Below are 27,868 nucleotides of genomic sequence, written 5' to 3' on the forward strand. Positions count from 1 at the left end.
ACTGCGACCTCCACCACTCTTCCAAGGGGCATTGATATTGTCTTTTTTTTCCACTGCGACCTCCAACACTCTTCCAAGGGGCATTAAAACTGTCTTGTTAAGCTACTGCGACCTCCACCACTTTTCCAAGGGGCATTAAAACCGTCTTGTTAAGCTACTGCGACCTCCACCACTTTTCCAAGGGGCATTGAAACCGTCTTGTTAAGCTACTGCAACCTCCTCCGCTCTTCCAAGGGGCATTAAAACTGTCTTGTTAAGCTACTGCGACCTCCACCACTCTTCCAAGGGGCATTAAAACCGTCTTGTTAAGCTACTGCAACCTCCACCACTCTTCCAAGGGGCATTAAAACCGTCTTGGTAAACCACTCTGAACTCCACAGCTCTTCCAATGGTCATTGAAATGTTGTCTTCAATTAACTCTAACCTCCACGACTCTTCCAACATGCATTGCATTTCCTCCTCATTTTAGTCAGCTTTTGCTTTTCAATGCATAGGCGAACACAAAGGGAGACCCACTCCCCAATAATGGGTAGAAGGTTTTTAGTACGCTGAAATCCACGTCTGTTTCAAAGGGCATTGCAGTTCCTCATAATTTTTGGAAAGCCTCTGACCTCCATGTCACTTCCAAGGCGCATTGGAGTGCCTCGAAATTTTTGGTAGGCATTGCACTCACTGTATGCCCTATAACTGTGTAGCCGAACCGCTCCTTTGGTACAGAAACATATCCTACAAGACATGTGTGGTTGACTGGCCTGATATTGATGTGAATGGTCCCTGTTCCTTCTACTCTTTCTCCTTTGCCACCACCTCATCCATCATTCATCACCTGAAGCTTTGTTTTAATGGGAGTCATAGAACTGGGATAGTAGCAGGAAAACATCCAGCAATCCTCGGAGGAGGTAGGATATGCGCCAAAACGCTGACCATCTCAGGCCTAGCCGCTACTACATACATGCACTTGCATTCTAAGGAACAGAAAGCTAAGGAAATGGATGGTCTCATGATCTTGAATAATTTACTCGTTGTGTAGGAGGCCGACCACTGCTGCTGTCTACCTTCTGAACTTTGTGTTGAAGCCTGATTGACCCAGGACCCACAATCCTCTATGTCTGGAGGACGTGTTGCATCCCAGTGTCCAACTGTGTCCTGGCTTCCACAATATTAACTCAGTGTGAAGGCATCAGTGAGATGGACCATCCCTGGCCACATTCACTTGTCCACGTGTTTGTGGTTAGGCTGTCCTTCAAATAGGGGCGGCTGGGGACCGAGGGTGGACACCCGGCCACGGGGCGGCTGGGGACCGAGTATGGACACCCAGCTGCCCCCTGGTGGCTGAGGACTGAGTATGGATACCAGGCCGCCGACGGAGCCATGACTTGGTGGCCAGATTCCGCCTCCACATGCCTAAAAGGCCCAATTTCAAGTGCAGGCAAGCTAGCAGTACGATATTGCTGCCTGGGGATGGGTGGGTGGCAGGCTGCACACTTACGCTTGCATTCCAAGAAAACAAAGCAGATGCTAACTTCTATCATCATCATCATGCTCCTCACCTTGGCGCTCTCAACTCCCCTGATGGATAAGCCAGGGTCCACCGGAGGAGTCTGGTTGTCTGGTGGGCTCGGCCAATGCTGCCCTAATGCAGGCCAGGCTGAGAAAAGTGTGGGGAAGGTTACCGGAACAAATAAGGGCGGCTGGGGACCATGCGTGGACACCCGGCCGCCGGGCGGCTGGGGACTGAGTATGGATACCAGGCCGCCGATGCAGCCATGACGTGGTGGCCAGATTCCGCCTCCACATGCCTAAAAGGCCCAATTTCAAGTGCAATCAAGCAGTATGGTATTGCAGCCTGGGGGTGGTTGGCAGGCTCCATACTTGCGCTTGCATTGCAAGGAATGGGGGAGGTACAATTGAACACTGCCCTGGGACAAGGACTTGCAAGTCTGATGCGGCAAGAATCACTTCTGATGGGCACACTTTTAGGCAGTGACCTGGGTGTCAGAGATGCTTCCAGGGGTCTTCCCCATGCTGTTCCCATGTCTTTTCAGCACTGTATGCATTTGTCACACAGTACATGGCCAGATAAGGTTGTAAAATGTTAAAATGACATTTCCCGGTGAATGCATTTGTCACGGTTGAAAGCAATACAAAAGTGCAAAAACGCATAAAAAATGCTACTTGTGAACATAGCCCAAGGTGTGGAGGAGTATTTTTCTTTTTGGTTATTTATTTTTCCTTATACACAAGTCTTTACCCTGGAAAAGATGTTCCTTAACATATTTCACAGGAAAGTACTTTCAGTTTAGTTTTTGAATGTTTTATTGTGAGCCGTAAAAGTGGCTTAATACCTCTGACCACGTTGTTGACAGCAGTGACCTGAGGGTCAGAAATGCTTCCTGGGGCGATCCCCATGCTGTCCCCATGTCATTTGAGCACTGTCACTATCGTTTTGGGCACTTTTTAGGCTTTCTACAGACTGCCGTGGGTGCCGCCGCAAAAATGCTCGGGTCTCCCATAGACTAACATTGGGCTCGTTGCTCGGGTCGAGCACCCAAGTATCACGGTGAGCTCGGCTCGAGCTTCGAGCACCCGAGCACTTTAGTGCTTGCTCAACGCTAATAAAGACCTCTACAAAAATTCAAATCAAACTCCTTCCTCCTCAATTACACTTTAAGGCTGTGTGCCCACTATGCGTTTTCCAAGGGTATATGCTGCGGAATTTAAGCAGCGGAAACGCTTTGGAAACGCTTGGTAATCCGTCCCCCATGGTCCCCAATGACAAGTCGCAATGTCAATGCCCATGCTGCGGATTTTTCCGCAGCGTTTATGCTGCGCTCAAAAAATCGCAGCATGTTCATTAATTTTGCCGAAGCGCTGCGTTTTCACCGCCATTGACTTTCATTAGAACGCATGAAAAGCGCATCACTGCATCTGTATTTGCGTAATTGGCGCGTTCTAATGTGCGGATGGTACCTGGGTGTGGAAGACAGGAGACTCTCCTCCACACCCAGGTACCATAGAACCTGTAAAAAAAAAGAATAAAATAAAAAATAAAGATTATATCCACCTTCCGACGGCCCCCGGACTCCTTCTCTGTGCTTGCCGGCAGATTGTGAAGGACTGTAGGTGACGTCACAGTCATGTGACGGCAGGTCCTTCAGTACAGAGCACCGCGAGCTGCCGGCAGCCAGGACAGGAGTGCAGCAAGACTGCGGGGGCCATCAGAAGGTAAGTATATATTTATTTTTTATTTTTTACCATTCTCTTGGGTCACACTATATAAATCCATGCTGTTTGCATGGATTTATATAGTGTCACCAAGTTGTCAAGCACTTACCAAGTGATGCTAAAATCGCTTGGAAAGCACTTGACACCCGCATGCGGAAATGCAAGTGAAGAATGCTTCATTTCCGCATGTCCCTGGCAGGAAAAACGCATGTACAATCCGCATGCGTTTTTTTCTGCAGGGAGATGCAGAAACGCTCAGGAAAAAATCCTGAGCATTTCTGCATCGTGGGCACATAGCCTTAGCTAAAGTTAAGCTACCCATCTTCTCAGAGGAACAAAAAGCTATTTTAAACAAACCTATCTCTTTGGAAGAGATCACGAATACAATTAAGAACCTAAAACCGAACAAAGCACCCGGCCCAGACGGTTACACAAATGAATTTTTTAAATCTCTGAGAGAGGAAATTTTCCCATTATTGGAATCAATTTTTAATAAACGATCTCAAGGCGACCCCATTTTCCTTCTGCAAACACAGCGTATATTAAATTACTACTAAAAGCAGATAAAGACCCACTATCCCCCAGCTCATACAGACCAATCTCTATCATTAATACTGATATTAAGATCATATCTAAAATAATGGCTGATAGATTGGCCTCCATCTTACCCCATCTCATTTCTCCTGCCCAGACGGGCTTTGTAAAAGGTCGCTCGGCCACACTAAATATCAGAAAAGTACTACTGGTACTAGATAAAATTCACTCCTTACCAGATTTAAAGGGCTCCCCAGCGATTGTTTCCTTGGATGCGGAAAAAGCTTTTGATAATATAAATTGGGAGTGGTTGTATATGGTCTTAAACAAAAATATCACTAGCTGGCCCCTTCTTTAACTACATTCGTGATCTATATTCATCTCCAAGGGCTCAGGCTTACACCCCGGGCTTCTTGTCCACTCCATTCCCCCTTGAGAAAGGAACGAGGCAAGGTTATCCGTTGTCCCCCCTCCTCTTCAACTTAGCTCTGGAGCCCTTAGTCCGCATCTTGTCTGATCCAAGCACTTTCACAGGCATTCAATTTACTAGGAAATCAATTCAGGCGGCTTTTTTTGCTGGCAATGTCATTTTATTTATGTCTGACCCCACCTAACATCTACATTTCTAATCATACCAAGATGGCCCCAATTCTTGATCAAGAGAAACGACTCTCCCAAATAGATGGTAACGAGGACGCATGCCACTGCCTTAGACCACCCCGCACCTCTTCGGTAAGGAAAGGGGAAACACAAATGGATCCATCGGAACTGGCAGATGGCAAGATGAACAAGCCGAACAGCTGACTGATTTAGAATCGCGCGTATCAACAATTGAGGATGACTCAAAGGAAAACCAAGCAAAAGTGACAGCTATTGCTTTTGAAAACATGATCCTGAGAGACCGTATTGATGACCAGGAGAATCTCTCGCGGCGGAGCAACTTGCGTCTGGTGGGACTACCAGAATCATATCCCCAAAGTGTACTGAAACCACTATGTGAAAATGATATCCCAAAGGCTCTAAAATTACCTGAGGGCAGAAAGGTGGAAAGAGTACACAGGATTGGCCCCCCACCCTCAACATCCACAAACCGGGACACATCCAGACCTAGACAGGTCATCATGAAATTCCTGGATTTTAACGATAAAGCAGACATTATACGAGCTTCTAAACAACTCAATCACCCGTTGGTCATTCAGGGTCATCAAATTTTGCTCTTTGAGGATTACTCCATTGAGGTGACCAGAAAACGCAAAGCATTTAGCTCTATCTGCACTAGACTCCATAAAGAAAAGGTCCGCTTTCAACTCCGCTACCCAGCTACTCTACTGTTAGAACCCTCCTGTTTGTTTTTGCTATCTTGTGTTTTGCGGTCACGTGACCATCTGCCTATTTATTCCAGGCGTTGGTGGACTTCAGTGTTGTTTGACTGTCTCTCTAGCCAGGTGCTTCGGTGCTTATCTCTGTCTAGTTCGCTTGGTCCTCTGGGACCTCTAGTACGTTTTGCCTGTTTGTCTTTTGTGCTCTGCTTCTACTTCTGATTAGGAGGTGTCCCATTTTTGTCCCAGTCCTTAGTTGTTTTTGGGACCCCTCCCTTAACTCAATAGGTCTTCGTTCAGACTAGCCAAGGACTAATGCGGGTCTGTTCACAAGGAACAGGCAGCCCGCTACATCGTAGGGATTCAGCTTAGTCTTACTGTGGGGACAGCTTTCCCCTATCTTTCCCTAGTTTATGTTGCAGATCATAACAGTAAGTCCGGCCCAAAAAAAAAAATAAAATAAAAGGAAAGAAATTCGGGGATCAGTATGGTTTCCATCCAGGAGTTGGCTCAACGCCTGCAGGGATTGTCTCTGGAGGTGGCCGAGCTTCAGCAATACGTGAGTAGCTGTCCTGGAGCGCATTTTGTTGAACCCAAAGTAGGACTGCCTGATTTTTTTTATGGTAAACAGCAAGATTTTTTTTCCTTTAAAAATGCTTGTTTGCTATATTTTCGTTTGAGACCAAGATCCTCTGGGAATGAATCACAGCGCATTGGTTTTATTATGTCACTTTTGCGCAAAGAACCACAGGGTTGGGCCTTTTCTCTCCAGCCTAATGATCTGTGTTTGGGTTCTGTTGAAGAATTTTTTTCTGCTATGGGGCTATTATATGACGATCCTGATCGAATCTCATCTGCTGTATCAGAACTTAGATGTTTGAATCAGGGGTCAGATGATGTTGAAAATTATTGCACACACTTCAGGAGATGGGCCTCAGAAGTTAAATGGAATGATTCTGCGCTGAGATGTTTATTTCTTGCTGGTCTGAGTGAAAGGGTTAAGGATTTGCTAATTGCATTCCCTGCACCTTAGACTCTGCAGGAAGCTATGCAGTTAGCTGTACGTGTGGACAGGAGACTGAGGTCCTGGGCTAATGATGTAAAAACTCCTGTAACTTCAGGTCCTAGTTCCCAGAAAATCTGCTATGACAGCGGAGAACCAATGGAGGTGGGGGCAATGTCACTCCGCTCTCAGGAAAGAGATCGGAGATTCGCTGAAGGTTTGTGTCTTTATTGTGGTAAAGATGATTATATGATTAAGTATTGTGAGCGTCGTTTAAGTAAAGAAAAAAAAAGGTCAGTTACGCCCGTATAGCTTGTTTTACTCTCTGCAGGAGTGTTTCTTTCTGGGAGTACTACTCTGCAGGGAGATTTGATTGAATTTCAGGTATTTGTGGATTGTGGTTCAACACTTAATGTGATTGATAAAGGGTTTTTGGAAAACCTTAAATTGAAATCCAAACCTTTGTCATCACCTATTTCTGTGGTTGCAATTGATAACACTCCTTTGAAATGTATTACTCACAAGACTGCTGCATTTCCTCTCCCTATCAATAGAGATCACCAAGAAATTTTGGGCTTGGTTGTTTTGGATAATTTGCCCTCTCCAGATTACCCTACGCAATTCCTACCCATTGCCGTTAATTCCTGACTTGTTTAACCAGTTAGTGGGGGCCAAGTGGTTCTCCAAAATTGATCTCCGGGGGGCATACAATTTATTACGTGTGAAGGAGGGTGATGAATGGAAAACTGCTTTTAACACTCCGGTAGGTCACTTTGAGAGTCTGGTGATGCCTTTTGGTCTTACCAATGCACCTGCATTTTTTCAGAACCTTATTAATGACATCCTGAGACCTTTGATTGGTAAGAATGTGGTTGTGTATTTGGATGACATTTTGATTTATTCACCAGATCTCGAGTCCCATTGGCAGAGTGTACGTGAAGTTTTGCAGTTATTGAGTGATAATTCACTCTTTGCTAAGCTGGAGAAATGTGAGTTCGCTGTGCAGAAAATTAGTTTTTGGGCTACATTGTCTCCAGCGAGGGCTTTGTGATGGACCCTGTGAAGGTTGAGGCTGTGCAGGAATGGCCTAGGCCTATTGGTTTGAAATCTATACAGGGATTTTGGGGTTTTGCCAATTATTACAGGAAATTCATTAAGAATTTTTCTGTAATTGTTAAACCTCTAACCGATCTCACCAGGAAAGGTGCGAATATGGCCCAGTGGACTACTGAGGCCATTAAAGCATTTGAGTATCTCAAAGAGAGGTTCAGTTCTGCCCCTATCCTTATGCAGCCTGATGAGACCAAGCCTTTTTTGGTTGAGGTGGATGCTTCATCAGTGGGGGTCGGGGCAGTTTTGTCTCAAGAGAACAAGGCTGGAGTACATCCTTGTGCCTTTTTTTCGAAAACATTTTCCGAAACCGAACTGAATTATGATGCTGGAAATCAGGAGTTGCTGGCTATTAAACTTGCGTTTGAACACTGGCGTCATTTTTTGGAAGGCGCTAGATTTCCTATTCAAGTTTTCACAGATCATAAGAATTTGATCTATCTGGATGCTGCCAAGCGTTTGAATGACCGTCAAGCTAGGTGGGCACTTTTTTTTTCTCGGTTTCATTTTTCTGTCACCTATATCCCTGGTACTAAGAATGTTAAAGCCGATGCTTTATCTCGCAGCTTCTCTCCTACGGTCGGTGCCGAGGAGGAGGAGAGGATTTTGCAGAAAGGAGTTGTGGTGGCGGCTTTGGACTCCGTTTTGGAGAATGGGATTCTGAATGCTCAAGATGATGCTCCATCTAACACTCCCGATGGGAGGTTCTTCATGCCTAGAGCCTTTAGGAGAGATTTGTTTGTGGAGTGTCATGAGTCTCGGTTGGCAGGTCATCCAGGAGTTTCGGAGACTAAGAGACTTATCAGTCACAGTTTTTGGTGGCCTGGATGGTAGAAGGAAGTCATCAAGTGGGTGCGTCAGTGTACTGTGTGTGCTAGGTCAAAGGCTTCACATACTCCTGCTGCGGGGTTGCTTTGCCTTCTGGAGGTTCCTAGTGCACCTTGGACGCATCTCACTATGGATTTTATTAGTGATCTTCCTGTGTCCGAGGGTTTTACTGTCATCTGGGTGGTCGTGGACCGTTTTAGTAAGATGTGTCATTTGGTTCCATTCATTAAGTTGCCCTGCTCCAAGACACTCGCTAAGGCGTTTGTTAAGGAGATTGTCAAGCTCCATGGCGTTCCCACGGATATTGTTTCTGATAGAGGACCTCAGTTTGTGGCTCGCTTTTGGCATGCTTTTTGTGACAGGTTGGGAGTCCATTTGTCATTTTTCTTCTGGTTATCACCCTGAGTTGAATGGACAGACTGAAAGAAAGAACCAGGATGTTGAACAGTTTTTGCGTTGTTTTGTGGCGGACAATCAAGGTGGTCTGAGTTTCTGCCTCTCGCAGAATTTGCTCTTAACAATCATACATCCTCGTCTGCTGGGTGTTCTCCTTTTTTTTGTTGTACTGAGAGACATCCGTCTTTTGGTTCGTTCTCCAAATTGGGGTCGGCGGTGCCGGAGGAGGAGAATTTTTCCGGTGATTTGGAGAGAGTTTGGACTAATGTACGTTGTAACCTGCAAGAGGCTAACAAGAAGTCCAAGAAGTATTTTGACAGGAAACGTAAAGAGGTTTTGTTTACTGTGGGTGACATGGTTTGTTTGTCCTCGAAGAACCTGTGGTTGAGGATTCCCTCTAAAAAACTGGGTCCTAAGTTTGTGGGTCCATTTAAAGTGCTTCAGGTTGTTAACCAGTCTGCTGTTAGGTTGGATGTCCCTACTTCCTGGAAGATCAATCCTGTGTTTCATGTTTCCTTGTTGAAATAGGCTGACGTATCTAATAGGGATGCCACTGTCACAGTTCCTCCTGTGGTGGAAGACGGCGAATATGAAATTTATCGTATTTTGAATTCTAGATGGCATACAGGGAAATTACAGTATCTTGTCTCCTGGAAGGGTTTCGGTCCCGAAGACAACTCCTGGGTAAGGACGGATGATGTCTCTGCTCCTAGGCTTGTTAAAGCTTTCCACAGGAGGTTTCCTGATAGGCCTGGGCCTGGAGGATCCGGAGGATCCTCATAGGAGAGGGGGTACTGTTAGAACCCTCCTGTTGGTTTTTGCTATCTTGTGTTTTGCGGTCACGTGACCATCTGCCTATTTATTCCTTCTGGCTTTGCTGGACTTCAGTGTTGTTTGACTGTCTCTCTAGCCAGGTGCTTCGGTGCCTATCTCTGTCTTGTTCGCTTGGTCCTCTGGCACCTCTAGTACATTTTGTCTGTTTGTCTTTTGTGCTCTGCATCTACTTCTGTTTAGGAGGTGTCCCATTTTTGTCCCAGTCCTTAGTTCTTTTAGGGACCCCTCCCTTAACTCTATAGGTCTTCGTTCAGACTAGCCGAGGACTAAGGCGGGTCTGTTCACAAGGAACAGGCAGCCTGCTACATCGTAGGGATTCAGCTTAGTCTTACTGTAGGGACAGCTTTCCCCTATCTTTCCTTAGTTTATGTTGCAGATCATAACATCTATGATTGAAAGACTCAAATTGCTCTTTTCGTGAATTCATATCTCCGGACAAAGCCAAAACTTTTGTCTATAACCTGCTGTGCTCAGGGGTCAGCCCGGATCGGACCCCTCAAGATGACAACGAGGCTTCATGTCCAAGAACCTCAGAGAGATTCGCAAGCCAAACAAGTAAAGGAGAACGGAGACCTAACAAAAACGTGACAAAAAAAGTTAATTATTCAGGAAATTATCCTCTCTACACGTGGGATGCCTCGATTTGAGTGGCCAATTGGAAATTACTGCTCCCGCCCTTCCCTCTCTCTCTTTGGACTCCTAATAAAGTAAATGACAAGTTTTACTAATTGGGGAAGGAGGGACAGAACTAGGAGCAAATGAGGGAAAAAAGCAAAAAAAATGAAAATAACAAAACAGTGGAGATTTTATTTGAAAATCTTATACACATGGTCGGGCACAAGTGAAGCCCAGGGGAAAGGTTCTTCCTAGCGAGCTGGGACGAAATGCCTCAGCTCATGCTAGGACTACACTGTGTGCCAAATTATTAGGCAAATGAGTATTTTGATCACATGATACTTTTTATACATGTTGTCCTACTCCAAGCTGCATAGGCTTGAGAGCCAACTACCAATTAAGTAAATCTGGTGATGTGCATCTCTGTAATGAGGAGGGGTGTTGACTAATGACATCAACACCCTATATAAGGTGTGCTTAATTATTAGGTAACTTCCTTTCCTTTGGCAAAATGGGTCAGAAGAGAGATTTGACGGGCTCTGAAAAGTCCAAAATTGTGAGATGTCTTGCAGAGGGATGCAGCAGTCTTGAAATTTCCAAACTTTTGAAGCGTTATCACCGAACAATCAAGTGTTTCATGGCAAATAGCCAACAGGGTCACAAGAAGCGTGTTGGCCAAAAAAGGAGCAAAATAACTGCCCATGAATTGAGGAAAATCAAGCGTGAAGCTGCCAAGATGCCATTCAACACCAGTTTTGCCATATTTCAGAGCTGCAATGTTACTGGAGTATCAAAAAGCACAAGGTGTGTGATACTCAGGGACATGGCCAAGGTAAGGAAGGCTGAAAAACGACCACCTTTGAACAAGAAATATAAGATAAAACATCAAGAATGGGCCAAGAAATATCTTAAGACTGATTTTTCAAAGGTTTTATGGACTGATGAAATGAGTGACTCTTGATGGGCCAGAGGCTGGATCAGTAAAGGGCAGAGAGCTCCACTCCGACTCAGACGCCAGCATGGTGGAGGTGGGGTACTGGTATGGGCTGGTATCATCAAAGATGAACTTGTGGGACCTTTTCGGGTTGAGGGTGGAGTGAAGCTCAACTCCCAGACCTACTGCCAGTTTCTGGAAGACAACTTCTTCAAGCAGTGGTACAGGAAGAAGTTGGTATCGTTTAAGAAAAACATGATTTTCATGCAGGACAATGCTCCATCACATGCATCCAAATACTCCACAGCGTGGCTGGTCAGTAAAGGTCTAAAAGAAGAAAAAATAATGACATGGCCCCCTTGTTCACCTGATCTGGACCCCATAGAGAACCTGTGGTCCATCCTAAAATGTGAGATCTACAGGGAGGGAAAACAGTACACCTCTCGGAACAGTGTCTGGGAGGCTGTGGTGGCTGCTGCACGCAATGTTGATCGAAAACAGATTAAGCAACTGACAGAATCTGTGGATGGAAGGCTGTTGAGTGTCATCATAAAGAAAGGTGGCTATATTGAGCACTAATTTTTTTTGGATTTTGTTTTTGCATGTCAGAAATGTTTATTTCTAAATTTTGTGCACTGATATTGGTTTACCTGGTGAAAAGAAACAAGTGAGATGGGATTATATTTGGTTTTTATTAAGTTGCCTAATAACTCGGCACAGTAATAGTTACCTGCACATACAGATATCCTCCTAAGATAGCCAAATCTAAAAAAACAACAACTCCAACTTCCAAAAATATTAAGCTTGGATATTTATGAATCTTTTGGGTTGATCGAGAACATAGTTGTTGATCAATAATAAAATGAATCCTCTAAAATACAACTTGCCTAATAATTCTGCAGACAGTGTGATATGTTCTACTGTTTTGAATGTTTGTTGTTCAATTTTTGTATATAATGTTGAGTATGATTTCCGTTTCTTTATTCCAGTTGCATGCCTTCACTGCCATCTTTATTTTACAAATACTCCACCAATTCGATGTATGTATATTGTGTCATGGAACATTAAGGGTTTGAGATCTCCCCAAAAACGTATGAAAATCCTCAGACATCTAAAACGCCTAAAACCCGACATAGCCCTCTTTCAGGAAACACATCTTCCAGAGACAGATTTCCCTCGGATGAAGAAGTTATGGGTGGGCGCCGTTTATGGTTCATCTTCAGTGAATAGAAAGGCTGGGGTCCTTATTCTTATCAACAAACACTATTGACACCAGATTATTAGCCAACAAATAGATAGTGAGGGTAGATTGGCTCACTTAACAATATCTACGTCCTGCGGGGTTTTATCGGTTTATAATGTACAGTGCTGCCAAAAGTATTGGCACCCCTGCAATTCTGTCAGATAATACTCAGTTTCTTCCTGAAAATGATTGCAATCACAAATTCTTTGGTATTATTCTCTTCATTTAATTTGTCTTCAATGAAAAAAACACAAAAAGAATTGTCCTAAAGCCAAATTGGATATAATTCCACACCAAACCTAAAAAAGGGGGTGGACAAAAGTATTGGCACCCTTTGAAAAATCATGTGATGCTTCTCTAATTCATGTAATTAACAGCACCTGTAACTTACTTGTGGCACCTAACAGGTGTTGGCAATAACTAAATCACAATGCAGCTAGTTAACATGGATTAAAGTTGACTCAACCTCTGTCCTGTGTCCTTGTGTGTACCACATTGAGCATGGAGAAAAGAAAGAAGACTAAAGAACTGTCTGAGGACTTGAGAAACCAAATTGTGAGGAAGCATGAGCAATCTCAAGGCTACAAGTCCATCTCCAAAATCCTGAATGTTCCTGTGTCTTCCGTGCGCAGTGTCATCAAGAAGTTTAAAGCCCATGGCACTGTGGCTAACCTCCCTAGATGTGAACAGAAAAGAAAAATTGACGAGAGATTTCAACGCAAGATTGTGCGGATGGTGGATAAAGAACCTCGACTAACATCCAAACAAGTTCAAGCTGCCCTGCAGTCCGAGGGTACAACAGTGTCAACCCGTACTATCCGTCGGCGTCTGAATGAAAAGGGACTGTATGGTAGGATACCCAGGAAGACCCCACTTCTTACCCCGAGACATAAAAAAGCCAGGCTGGAGTTTGCCAAAACTTACCTGAGAAAGCCTAAAACGTTTTGGAAGAATGTTCTCTGGTCAGATGAGACAAAAGTAGAGCTTTTGGGGAAAAAGCATCAACATAGAGTGTACAGGAAAAAAAAGAGGCATTCAAAGAAAAGAACACGGTCCCTACACTCAAACATGGCGGAGGTTCCCTGATGTTTTGGGGTTGCTTTGTTGCCTCTGGCACTGAACTGCTTGACCGTGTGCATGGCATTATGAAGTCTGAAGACTACCAACAAATTTTGCAGCATAATGTAGGGCCCAGTGTGAGAAAGCTGGGTCTCCCTCAGAGGTCATGGGTCTTCCAGCAGGACAATGACCCAAAACACACTTCCAAAAGCACTATAAAATGGTTTTAGAGAAAGCACTGGAGACTTCTAAGGTGGCCAGCAATGAGTCCAGACCTAAAATCCCATAGAACACCTGTGAGAGATCTCAAAATGGCAGTTTGGAGAAGGCACCCTTCAAATATCAGGGACCTGGAGCAGTTTGCCAAAGAAGAATGGTCTACAATTCCAGCAGAGCATTGTAAGAACCTCATTGATGGTTACAGGAATCGGTTGTTCGCAGTTATTTTGGCTAAAGGTTGTGCAACCAAGTATTAGGCTGAGGGTGCCAATACTTTTGTCCGGCCCTTTTTTGGAGTTTTGTGTGAAATGATCCATGATTTGATTTTTGCTTCATTCTCTTTTGTGTTTTTTCCTTGCAAGCAAATTAAATGAAGAGAATAATACCAAAGAATTTGTGATTGCAATCATTTTCAGGAACAAACTGAGCATTATCTGACAGAATTGCAGGGGTGCCAATACTTTTGGCCAGCACTGTATATGCACCTAATGTAGGAAATAAATCCTTTTTCAAGCAGTTGGAAACTAGACTTTTGCTAGACCCCAACTCCAATAAAATAGTAGGTGGTGACTTTAATTCAGTAGTGTCGATACATGAAGACAGGAAAAATACTACAGGCATCATACAGTCAACAACTACACATGACAAGATGCTATCACCTCTCATGTCATGTCCACATGTCACTTAGTCGACTCGTGGAGGTTCCTTAATCCTAGCAATAGAGAATTTACGCATTTCTCTCACGCCAATGATTCATGGTCTCGAATCGATTATATGTTTGTTTCCCCTTCCCTATTGGCCAAATTGATCTCTGTACACATAGACAATATCGCTATTTTGGACCATGCTCCAGTAATTCTGGAACTATCACAGTCTTTTCCCACAGGCACAGATTTTCTATGGAGATTTCCCAATTACTTCTGTAAAGATGACTCTTTTACCTTCTCCCTCAAATTATGGTGGCAAGAATTTATTTCAGACAACGAGGAACACCAAAACGACCCAATATTACTGTGGGAGTCAGCCAAGGCGGTGCTCAGGGGGAAAATTTTGGCGTATACATTTTCCCACAAAAAAAAGTTCTAAAGAGATATGGGGAACTTTCTACTGACTTAAAACAAGCCTACACCAAATTCTTGCTTGACCCATCCATCTTAAATAAAAAACACTGGTCGCAAATACAAGTAGAATTCAATCAATACGCAGACTTGAGGGAAAAATTTCACTTATCCAAATCTGAAGCTTATTTTTATAGATTCGGAAATAAATCGGGGCGGATGTTGGCTAATTTAGCTAAGGGGATGAGAAAACCACAGGGAATTTTTCAATTAAAAAGTACCAACGGGGAAATCCACACCAACCCTAAAACGATAAACGAGATATTAGGTTCTTTTTATAAAGACCTCTACAAAAATTCAAATCAAACCCCTTCCTCCTCAATTACACTTTTAGATAAAGTTAAGCTACCCATCTTCTCAGAGGAACAAAAAGCTATTTTAAACAAACCTATCTCTTTGGAAGAGGTCACGAATACAATTAAGAACCTAAAACTGAACAAAGCACCCGGCACAGACGGTTACACAAATAAATTTTTTAAATCTCTGAGAGAGGAAATTTCCCCATTATTGGAATCAATTTTTAAAAAACGATCTCAAGGCGACCCCATTTTTCCTTCTGCAAACACAGCGTATATTAAATTACTACTAAAACCAGATAAAGACCCACTATCCCCCAGCTCATACAGAACAATCTCTCTCATTAATACTGATATTAAGATCATATCTAAAATAATGGCTGACAGACTGGCCTCCATCTTACCCCATCTCATTTCCCCTGCCCACGTGGGCTTTGTAAAAGGTCGCTCGGCCACACTAAATATCAGAAACGTACTACTGGTACTAGATAAAATTCACTCCTTACCAGATTTAAAGGGCTCCCCAGCGATTGTTTCCTTTTATGCGGAAAAAGCTTTTGATAATATAAATTGGGAGTGGTTGTATATGGTCTTAACAAAAATGTCACTAGCTGGCCCCTTCTTTAACTACATTCGAAATCTATATTCATCTCCAAGGGCTCAGGCTTACACCCCGGGCTTCCTGTCCACTCCATTTTCCTTTGAGAAAGGAACGAGGCAAGGTTATCCGTTGTCCCCCCTCCTCTTCAACTTAGCTGCAGTTCCTCATAATTTTTGGAAAGCCTTCCATTTACTGCTTAGGCCAACAGTGTACAAGAGACCCAGTTGCTATAAATGGAAAAAACGGTTTAGTTAAGGCCCTCTGACCTCCATGTCACTTCCAAGGGGCATTGGAGTGCCTCGAAATTTTTGGTAGGCATTGCACTCACTGTATGCCCTATAACTGTGTAGCTGAACCACTCCTTTGGTACAGAAACATATCCTACAAGACATATCTGGTTAACTGGCCTGATATTGATGTGAATGGTCCCTGTTCCTCCTGCTCTTTCTCCTTTCTCCTTTGCCACCACCTCATCCATCATTTATCACCTGAAGCTTTGTTTTAACGGGAGTCATAGAACTGGGATTGTAGCAGGAAAACATCCAGCAATCCTCGGAGGAGGTAGGATATGTGCCAAAACGTTGACCACCTCAGGCCTAGCTGCTACTACATACATGCGCTTGCATTCCAAGAAAACAAGGCTCATGCTAAATTCTATCATCATCATGCTCCTCACCTTGGCACTCTCAACTCCCCTGATGGAGAAGCCAGGGCCCACCGGAGGAGTCTGGTTCTCTTGTGGGCTCGTCCAACGCTGCTTTAAAGCAGGCCAGGCTAAGAAAAGTGTGTGGGAAGGTAACAGGAGAAATAGGGGCGGCTGGGGACCATTTATGGACACCCGGCCGCCCCCTGGCGGCTGGGGACCGAGCGTGGACACCCGGCCTCCGGGCGGCTGGGGACTGAGTATGGATACCTTGCTGCCGAAGCAGCCATGAGGTAGTGGCCAGCTTCGGCCTCCTCCAAATTAAAAGGCTCCATTTCAAGTGAAAGCTAGCAGTATGGTATTGCAGCCTGCGGGTTGGTGGGTGGTTGGTTGGCTGCATATTTGCGCTTGCATTGCAAGGAATGGGGGAGGTACAGTTGAACACTGCCCTGGGACAAGGACTTGCACGGCGATATTTGCAAGTCTGCATCTTCTGATGCGGCAAGGATCACTTCTGATGGACACACTTTTAGGCAGTGACCTGGGTGTCAGAGATGCTTCCAGGGGTCTTCCCTATGCTGTTCCCATGTTTTTTCAGCACTGTGTGCATGTGTCACACAGCACATGGCCAGATAAGATTGTAAAATGTTAAAATGACATTTCCCGGTGAATGCATTTGTCACGGTTGAAAGCAATACCAAAGTGAAAAAACGCATAAAAAATGCTACTTGTGAACATAGCCCAAGGTGTGGAGGAGTATTTTTTTGAGGGGTTATTTGTTTTACCTTATACACAAGTCTTTACCGTGGAAAGGAACTTCCTTAACATATTTCACAGGAAAGCAGTTTCAGTTTCGTTTTTGAACGTTTTATTGTGAGCCCTTAAAAGTGGCTTAATACCTCTGACCACGTTGTTGACAGCAGTGACCTGGGGGTCAGAAATGCTTCCTGGGGCGATCCCCATGCTGACCCCATGTCATTTGAGCACTGTCACTATCGTTTTGGGCACTTGTTAGGCTTTTAAAAGACTGCCGGGGGTGCCGCCGCAAAAATGCTTGGGTCTCCCATAGACTAACATTGGGCTCATTGCTCGGGTCGAGCACCCAAGTATCACGGTGAGCTCGGCCCGAGTTTTGAGCACCCGAGCATTTTAATGCTCACTCAACACTAAATACTTCCTATATAATGGGCCCCATATAGTGCTCTCTACATAATGGGCCCCATATAATGCTCCCTTCATAGTGGATCCAATATAATGTTCCATACAGAATAATGAGCCTCATATAATGTTCCACACAGAATATGGACCCCATATAATGCTCCACACAGAATAATGGACCCCATATAATTCTCCACACAGAATAATGAGCCCCATATAATGCTCCATAGAGAATAATGGACCCCATTTGTTTAATGCTCCATACAGTATAGTGGACCCCATATAATGTGCCATGCAGAATAATGGACCCCATATAATTCTCCACACAGAATGATTGAACCCATATAATGCTCCATACCGACTAATGGAGCCCATATAATGCTCCATACAGAATAATGGACCCCATATAATGCTCCATACAGAATAATGGACCCCATGTTATGCACCATACAGAATTATTGACCCCATATAATGCTCCATACAGAATAATGGACCCCATATAATGCTCCCTATATAATGGGCCCCATATAATGCCCCTTATCTTATTGGCCCCATATAATGCTCCCTACATAATGGACCCAATATAATGCTTTATGCAGAATAATGGGCCCCATATAGTGCTCCACACAGAATAACAGACCCCATATAATTCACCACACAGAATAATGGGCCTCATATAATGCTCCATATAGAATAATGGACCCCATTTAATGCTCCATACAGTATAGTGGACCCCATATAATGCGCCATGCAGAATAATGGACTCCATATAATTCTCCACACAGAATAATGGAACCCATATAATGCTCCATACAGAATTATTGACCCCATATAATGCTCCATACAGAATAATGGACCCCATGTAATGCTCCCTATATTATGGGCCCCATATAATGCCCCTTACCTAATGGGCCCCATATAATGCTCCCTACATAATGGACCCAATGTAATGCTTCATACAGAATAATGGGCCCCATATAATGTCCCACACAGAATAACGGATCCCATATAATGTTCCACACAGAATAATGGACCCCATATAATGCTCCACACAGAATAATGGACCCCATATAATTCTCCACATAGAATAATGAGCCTCATATAATGCTCCATACAGAATAATGGACCCCATATAATGCTATACACAGAATAATTGACCCCATTAAATGCTCAATACAGAATAATGGACCCCATATAATGCTCCATACAGAATAATGGACCCTATATAATGCTTCATACAGAATAATGGACCCCATATATTTATCCATACAGAATAATGGCCCCCATATAATGCTCCCTACATAATGGACCCAATATAATGTTCCATACAGAATAATGAGCCTCATATAATGTTCCACACAGAATAATGGACCCCATGTAATGCTCCACACAGAATAATGGGCCCCATATAATGCTCCATACAGAATAATGGACCCCATTTGTTTAATGCTCCATACAGTATAGTGGACCCCATATAATGTGCCATGCAGAATAATGGACCCCATATAATTCTCCACACAGAATGATTCAACCCATATAATGCTCCATACAGACTAATGGGGCCCATATAATGCTCCATACAGAATAATGGACCCCATATAATGCTCCATACAGAATAATGGACCCCATGTTATGCTTCATACAGAAATATTGACCCCCATATAATGCTCCATACAGAATAATGGACCCCATATAATGCTTCCTATATAATGGGCCCCATATAATGCCCCTTATCTTATTGGCCCCATATAATGCTCCCTACATAATGGACCCAATATAATGCTTTATGCAGAATAATGGTCCCCATATAGTGCTCCACACAGAATAACAGACCCCATATAATTCACCACACAGAATAATGGGCCTCATATAATGCTCCATATAGAATAATGGACCCCATTTAATGCTCCATACAGTATAGTGGACCCCATATAATGCGCCATGCAGAATAATGGACCCCATATAATTCTCCACACAGAATAATGGAACCCATATAATGCTCCATACAAACCAGTGGAGCCCAAACAATGCTCCATACAGAATAATGGACCCCATATAATGCTCCATACAGAATAATGGACCCCATATAATGCTCCATACAGAATTATTGACCCCATATAATGCTCCATACAGAATAACAGACCCCATATAATGCTCCCTATATTATGGGCCCCATATAATGCCCCTTACCTAATGGGCCCCATATAATGCTCCCTACATAATGGACCCAATGTAATGCTTCATACAGAATAATGGGCCCCATATAATGTCCAACACAGAATAACGGACCCCATATAATGTTCCACACAGAATAATGGACCCCATATAATGCTCCACACAGAATAATGGACCCCATATAATTCTCCACATAGAATAATGAGCCTCATATAATGCTCCCTACAGAATAATGGACCCCATATAATGCTATACACAGAATAATTGACCCCATAAAATGCTCCATACAGAAAAATGGACCCCATATATTTATCCATACAGAATAATGGCCCCCATATATTGCTCCATACAGAATAATGGACCCCATATATTGCTCCATACAGAATAATGGACCCCATATAATGCTTCATACAGAATAATGTACCCCATATATTTATCCATACAGAATAATGGCCCCCATATATTGCTCCATACAGAATAATAGACCCCATATAATTCACCACACAGAATATTGGGCCCCATATAATGTTCCACACAGAATAATGGACTCCATATAATGCTACACACAGAATAATGGACCCCATATAATTCTCCACATAGAATAATGAGCCTCATATAATGCTTCATACAGAATAATGGACCCCATATAATGCTCCATACAGAATAGTGGACCCCAAATAATGCTCCATACAGAATAATGGACCCCATATAATGCTTCATACAGAATAATGGACCCCATATATTTATCTATTTATTTATTGTTCCCTACATAATGGACCCAATATACAGGGTGGTCCAAAAGTAGGTGGACAGAAAGTGTAATAAGGTTATGAAGGGGGAGATTTATCAAACACTAAATTGCAGCCGCCTGTCTGGATCATCCTCCAATAAACCATGAATTAGACGTGGACGATAAGCTTTCCACCCAATAGATTTCAGGATTCACATGATAGAAGCTCGTGACATTTCCAATTCTAAAGAGGCTCTTCTGGTGGATGTTTCAGCAACAAGTGTATTATCTTCTGTACAGACTGTTTTTGGTCAACCAGTTTTTGGAGCATTAAGGATTGAGCCAGTAGCATTGAATTTGTCACGAATGCGGTAAATGGTTTGTCTCTTTGGGGCTTGAGTACCAAATGTTTCAACCCAATTTGCTCTAACAGTTTCAGCATTTTGAGATTTCCAATACTCTGTTAAAATCCATTCTCTTTGATCTGTATTTAAATTATTTGCCATTATGTGTTATCTGAATTATCTAAAAAGAAAAACAGATTTGGGGGAGATCTATCTGTAACCAATCAGATTCCGCCTTTCATTTTCCAAAGAGTCTGTGAGGAATGAAAAGTAGAATCTGATTGGTTGCTAAGGGCAACTGAGCCTGTTTCACTTTACACCATGTTTGATAAATCTCCCCCTTCGTAACCTTATTACACTTTCTGTCCACCTACATTTGGACCACCCTGTAATGTTCCATACAGAATAATGAGCCTCATATAATTTTCCACACAGAATAATGGACCCCATATAATGCTCCACACAGAATAATGGACCCCATATTATTCTCCACACAGAATAATGGGTCCCATATAATGTTCCACACAGAATAATGGACCCCATATAATGCTCCATACCGAATAATGGACCCCATATAATGCTCCACACAGAATAATGAGCCTCATATAATGCTCCATACAGAATAATGGACCCCATGCAGGGGTGATTAAGAGTAGCAAGGGCCCCGGGCAGTTTAGAAGGCGCGCCCCCCCACACACACACCTGATGTGTCACATGTCACATGATCCCTTGTGATAGATCATGTGATAGTTCACGTGAAATTAATTTGGCGCAATATTAATATATTAATCATATTAATTTTTTTTTAGGCTATGTGCCCACTATGCGTTTTTTTAGCGTTTCCGCAGCGGCAATTCCGCTTGGTAGAAGCTCTGCAATGTTCCCCAATGATAGTCCGCATGTGCTGTGCACATGCTGCGGAAATTTCCGCTGCGGATTATCATTGCGGAAAAAAACTCAGCACTACCAATTATTTTGCGGAAGCACTGCGTTTTTGCCGCCATTGACTTGCATTGGAATGCATGGAATCCGCATCACTGCATCTATACATGCAGAATCCATGCGTTTCAATGTGCGGATGGTACCCGGGTCTGGAGAAGAGGAGACTCTCCTCCGGACCCGGGTACCATAGAACCTGTAAAAAAAAAGAATAAAATAAAAAATAAATATTATACTTACCTTCTGATGGCCCCCGGTGTCTTTATCCGATGCGTCCTGACTTGCCGGCAGCTCGCGGTACACTAAAGGACCTGTGGTGACGTCATTTAGTCATGTGACGGGTCACACGACCGCTGACGTCGGCAGGCCATCAGAAGGTAAGTATATATTTATTTTTTATTTTTTACCATTCTTTTAAGGAAACACTATATAAAGCCATGCCGGTTGCATGGATTTATATAGTGTGACCAAGTTGTCAAGCACTTTCCAAGTAATGCTAAAATCGCTTGGAAAGCGCTTGACAACCCACATGCGGAAATGCATGGGAAGAACACTTCACACCGCTTGTCCCTGGCAGAAAAAACGCATGTACAATCCGAATGCGTTTTTTCTGCCAGGGAGATGCAGAAAAAATCCGGAGCATTTCTGCATCGTGGGCACATAGCCTTACATTAATTGTATGGCTTAATATTAAGCACACGTAGCCATCTATACACAGCGGGAGGCCGCACGACACCATCTATGCACAGCAGGAGGCCGCATGTAGCCATCTATACACAGCGGGAGGCCGCACGTAGCCATCTATACACAGCAGGAGGCCGCACGTAGCCATCTATACACAGCGGGAGGCCGCACGTAGCCATCTATACACAGCAGGAGGCCGCACGTAGCCATCTATACACAGTGGGAGGCTGCAAGTAGCCATCTTTATATAGCAGGAGGCCGCACGTAACCATCTATACACAGCAGGAGGCCGCACGTAGCCATCTATACACAGCAGGAAGCCGCATGTAGCCATCAATACACAGCAGGAGGCTGCACGTAGCCATCTATACACAGCAGGAGGCCGCACATAGCCATCAATACACAGCAGGAGGCCGCACGTAGCCATCTATACACAGCAGGAGGCCGCACGAAGCCATCCATACACAGCAGGAGGCGGAACGTAGCCATTTATACACAGCAGGAGGCCGCAGGTAGAAATCTATATACAGCAGGAGGCCGCACGCAGCCATCTATACACAGCAGGAGGCCGCATGTAGCCATCTATACACAGCAGGAAGCCGCACAAAGCCATCTATACACAGCAGGAGGCCGCACGTAGCCATCTATACACAGCAGGAGGCCGCATGTAGCCACCTATACACAGCGGGGGGCCACACGTAGTCTTCTATACACAGTGGGAGGCCGCACGGTGCCATCTATACACAGTGGGAGGCTACACGGCGCCATCTATACACAGGGGGAGGCCGCACGTAGCCATCTATACACAGCAGGAGGCCGCACATAGCCATCTATACACAGCGGGAGGCCGCACGTAGCCATCTATACACAGTAGGAGGCCACACGTAGCATCTATATACAGCAGCAGACAGCACGTAAGCATCTATACAGAGCGAGAGGCTACACGGCGCCATCTATGAACAGCAGGGAGCCGCATGTAGCCATGTATACACAGCAGGAGGCCACACGGCGCCATCTAATCACAGAGGGAGGTCGCACGGCGCCATCTACATACAGCAGGAGGCCGCACGGCGCCATCTATACACAACAGGAGGCTGCATGCAGTCACGCACACACAAAAACATATACATACAGACATATACATACACGCATAAACACATTTGAAACACAAAAGTGCATATAAACAGACATCACACAATGATATCTGCCTGCGCACACACACACACTCAATCACACACACACTCTCACGCACTTACTCACACACACTCACTCACACACACACTCACCATCCCCCGGCTCGGCTCCAGTTTTCCAGCTCCTCTGCGGTGGTAAGTAGCAGTGCAGTGCGCACTGCGTGACGTCACACTAGCACACACGGCCGCGCACAGGGCCGTGTCTCCTAGCAATGATGTGGCCGGGCCAGCACACAGGGAAGTTAACAGCTGCAGCGCTGGCCCGGCTGAAGAAGAAGTAGCGGCCGTGCGCCGCTGCTGGGGGAGCGGTCCAGGGGGCCCCCCCGCCACTGACTGCCGGTATGTGCCGCAGGGCCGCACATATTATAATGAGGGCAATCTGGCCATGCACCCCCGGAGCCCCGGGCCCCCTGGAGGACCGGGGCCCCGGGCGGTAGCCCAGATTGCCCTCATTATAATCCGCCTATGACCCCATCTAATGCTATATACAGAATAATTGAACCCATTAAATGCTCCATACAGAATAGTGGACCCCATATAATGCTCCATACTGAATAATGGACTCCATATAATTCTTCATACAGAATAATGGACCCCATATATTTATCCATACAGAATAATGGACCCCGTATATTGCTCCATACAGAATAATGGACCCCATACATTGCTTCATACAGAATAATGGACCCCATACATTGCTCCATAGAGAATAATAGATGCCATGCAATGCTCCATACAGAATAATGGACCTCATATAATGCTCCCTACATAATACGCCGCATATAATTCTCACTACATAATGGACCCCATATAATGCTCCATACAGAACAATGGACCCCATATAATGCTTCATACAGTATAATGAGCCCTATATATTTCACCATACAGAATAATGGGCCTCATATAATTCTCCGCACAGAATAATAGACCTTATATATTGCTCCATACAGATTAATGGACCTCATACATTGCAACATACAGAATAATGGACCTCATACATTTCTCCATATGAATAATGGGCCCCATACAATGCTCCATACAGAATAATGGACCCCATATAATGCTCCATGCAGAATACATGGACCCCATATATTGCTCCATACGGAATAATGGATCCAATACATTGCTCCATACAGAATAATGGACCACATATAATGCTCCCTACATAATGGGCACCATATAATGCTTCCTATATAATGGGCCCCATATAGTGCTCCCTACATAATGGGCCCCATATAATGCTCCCTACATAGTGGACCCAATATAATGTTCCATACAGAATAATGACCTCATATAATGTTCCACACAGAATATGGACCCCATATAATGCTCCACACAGAATAATGGGCCTCATATAATTCTCCACACAGAATAATAGACCTTATATATTGCTCCATACAGATTAATGGACCTCATACATTGCAACATACAGAATAATGGACCCCATACATTGCTCCATACAGAATAATGGCCCCCATATAATGCTCCATACAGAATAATGGGCTGCATATAATGCTCCATACAGAATACATTGACTCCACTTATTGCTCCATACAGAATAATGGATCCCATACATTGCTCCATACAGAATAATGGACCACATATAATGCCCCCTACATAATGGGCACCATATAATGTTTCCTATATAATGTGCCCCATATATTGCTCCCTTCATAATGGGCCCCATATAATGCTCCCTACATAATGGACCCAATATAATGTTCCATAAAGAATAATGACCTCATATAATGTTCCACAAAGAATAATGGACCCCATATAATGCTCCACACAGAATAATGGACCTCATATAATGCTCCATATAGAATAGTGGGCCCATATAATGCTCCAAACAGAATAATGAGATGCATATAATGCTCCAAACGGAATAATAAGCCCAATATAATGCTCCATACAGAAAAATGGAACCCATATAATGCTCCATACCGAATAATTGGCCCCATATAATTCCCCATACAGTACAATGGACCTCATAAATTGCTCCATACTGAATAATGGACCTTATATAATGCTCCATACAGAATTAAGAACCCCATATATTGCCCCATACAGAATAATGGACCTCATATAATGCTCCATATAGAAAAATGGGCCCCGTATAATGCTCCATACACAATAAAGAACCTATATAATGCTTCATAAAGAATAAAGAACCCCATATATTGCCCCATACAGAATAATGGACCCCATATAGAGCTCCATACAGAATAAAGAACCCCATTTATTGCCCCATACAGAATAATTGACCTCATATAATTCTCCATGTAGAATAATGGGCCCTGTATAATACACCAAACAGAATAAAGAACCCCATATATTGCTCTATACAGAATAATGGGCCTCATATAATGCTCCATATAGAATAATGGGCCCCATACAATGCTCCAAACAGAATAATGGGACCTATATAATGCTCCATACTGAAGAATGGACCTTATATAATGCTCCATACAGAATTAAGAACCCCATATATTGCCCCATACAGAATAATGGACCTCATATAATGCTCCATATAGAAAAATGGGCCCCGTATAATGCTCCATACACAATAAAGAACCTATATAATGCTTCATAAAGAATAAAAAACCCCATATATTGCCCCATACAGAATAATGGACCCCATATAGAGCTCCATACAGAATAAAGAACCCCATTTATTGCCCCATACAGAATAATTGACCTCATATAATGCTCCATGTAGAATAATGGGCCCTGTATAATACACCAAACAGAATAAAGAACCCCATATATTGCTCTATACAGAATAATGGGCCTCATATAATGCTCCATATAGAATAATGGGCCCCATACAATGCTCCAAACAGAATAATGGGACCTATATAATGCTCCATACTGAAGAATGGACCTTATATAATGCTCCATACAGAATTAAGAACCCCATATATTGCCCCATACAGAATAATGGACCTCATATAATGCTCCATATAGAAAAATGGGCCCCGTATAATGCTCCATACACAATAAAGAACCTATATAATGCTTCATAAAGAATAAAGAACCCCATATATTGCCCCATACAGAATAATGGACCCCATATAGAGCTCCATACAGAATAAAGAACCCCATTTATTGCCCCATACAGAATAATTGACCTCATATAATGCTCCATGTAGAATAATGGGCCCTGTATAATACACCAAACAGAATAAAGAACCCCATATATTGCTCTATACAGAATAATGGGCCTCATATAATGCTCCATATAGAATAATGGGCCCCATACAATGCTCCAAACAGAATAATGGGACCTATATAATGCTCCATACTGAAGAATGGACCTTATATAATGCTCCATACAGAATTAAGAACCCCATATATTGCCCCATACAGAATAATGGACCTCATATAATGCTCCATATAGAAAAATGGGCCCCGTATAATGCTCCATACACAATAAAGAACCTATATAATGCTTCATAAAGAATAAAGAACCCCATATATTGCCCCATACAGAATAATGGACCCCATATAGAGCTCCATACAGAATAAAGAACCCCATTTGTTGCCCCATACAGAATAATTGACCTCATATAATGCTCCATGTAGAATAATGGGCCCTGTATAATACACCAAACAGAATAAAGAACCCCATATATTGCTCTATACAGAATAATGGGCCTCATATAATGCTCCATATAGAATAATGGGCCCCATACAATGCTCCAAACAAAATAATGGGACCTATATAATGCTCCATACGGAATAATGGACCTCTTATAATGCTCCATACAGAATAATGGACCCCACATAATGCTCCATACAGAATAAAGAAACCCATATTTTGCCCCATACAGAATGATGGGCTTCATATAATGCTCCATATAGAATAATGGGCCCCCGTATAATACTCCAAACAGAATAAAGAAACCCATATAATGCTCCATACAGCATAATGGGCCCAATATAATGTTTCATACACAATAATGGAACCCATATAATGCCCCTTAAAGTACAATGGACCCCATATATTGCTCCATGCAGAATAATGGGCCTCATATAATGCTTCATACAGAATAATGGGCCCAATATAAAGCTCCATACAGAATAATGGAACCCATTTAATACTCTATAAAGAATAATGGGCCCCATATAATGCCCCATACAGTACAATGGACCCCATATAATGCTCCATACAGAATAAAGAACCCCATATATTGCCCCATACAGAACAGCAGGCCTCATAAAATGCTCTATATAGAATAATGGGCCCCATATAATGCTCCAAACAGAATAGTTGACCCATATAATGCTACATACAGAAAATTGGGCCCAATATAAAACTTTTTACAGAATAATGGAACCCATTTAATGCTCCATACTGAATATTGGGCCCCATATAATGCCCCGTACAATACAATGGACCCCATATAATGCTATATACAGAATAATGGACCCCATATATTGCTCAATACAGAATAATGGGCCTCATATAATGCTCCATACAGACCAATGTGCCCTGTACAATGCTCCATACAGAATAAAAAAACACATATATTGCCTTATACAGAATAATGGGCTTCATATAATTCTCCATATAGAATAATGGGCCCGTATAATGCTCCATACAGAATAATAAAACCTATTTACTGCTCAATGCCGAATTATCGGCCTAATATAATGCCCCATACA

This window comes from Phyllobates terribilis, unplaced genomic scaffold, assembly GCF_046119375.1.
Source record: "Phyllobates terribilis strain yellow unplaced genomic scaffold, ASM4611937v1 Scaffold_5__5_contigs__length_657084704, whole genome shotgun sequence".
NCBI lineage: Eukaryota > Metazoa > Chordata > Amphibia > Anura > Dendrobatidae > Phyllobates > Phyllobates terribilis.